This window comes from Acyrthosiphon pisum, chromosome A1 (genome assembly GCF_005508785.2).
Source record: "Acyrthosiphon pisum isolate AL4f chromosome A1, pea_aphid_22Mar2018_4r6ur, whole genome shotgun sequence".
NCBI lineage: Eukaryota > Metazoa > Arthropoda > Insecta > Hemiptera > Aphididae > Acyrthosiphon > Acyrthosiphon pisum.
In genome coordinates, this window is record NC_042494.1 from 168,301,461 (window position 1) to 168,302,309 (window position 849).

General features: G+C 29.1%; 1 protein-coding gene across 1 annotated transcript in view; it reads right to left on the bottom strand.

The window, feature by feature from the left end:
- The window catches only part of LOC103310225 (kelch-like protein 3), a 32,556-nt gene that overhangs the window by 15,037 nt on the left and 16,670 nt on the right, over window positions 1–849 (bottom strand). The window lies entirely within an intron of this gene.

Here is an 849-nt window from a genome sequence, read left to right on the forward strand (position 1 = left end):
TGTATAAAAGAAAAAGAAAAGAAATCAGCCATCAAATGCAGCTGTTTCAATCGAACACAATAAGTAGATTTGAATATGTACAATGCTTATCCCATAAATTCTTACCAATATAAAAATGTTATTTTATCATTATCTACATTTATTTAATTATACACAAATTATTCATATTATAGTATACCCCTATATTATTATATATTTATATTATAAAATATTTAAAAAAAAAAAAAAAACATTTTTAACCATACCTGTAGAATTTTTTGTTACAGACAGTCCTAAGTCTGTAAAAATGGGAAGGAAAATGTTTTTTTTTTTTTTAATTTTACGGGACTCAGTTAGTATTAAAACATGGACTCAATTAGTATTATACCTACAATTTCACTGGACTCAATTGGTTTATACCCTAAAACAACCCGGGACTCAATTCGTCATAAAAGGTTATACTGGGACTCAGTTCGTATGCAGCCCACAAACTACCATCTATTCCGGTGCCACCGTAGTGGCTGAATTAAGGTATAATAATGTGCTCGGTGGACGGTGACCGTTAATAGTTATCGTTTGACGTTTAAGTATAACAAGAGCCAACTTGATATCCAAACTACAACACTTTTCTTCAAAATGGGACTGCTTAAAATTAAAACTTGACGAAGAGTACTAATTTGATAATTTTATTGAACGAAGAACAGCAGTTAGAAGTTAGAACTAAAATAAAGCACTAACAATTCCAATTTGGAAATTTAAAAAAAAAATCGACAATATTTTGCAATAAAATTAAAGCGTGTCGAAATTGTATTTTGTATTGCTATACAGTACTATTAAAATATAATCTGTACAGCGAAGCTTACAAGACAC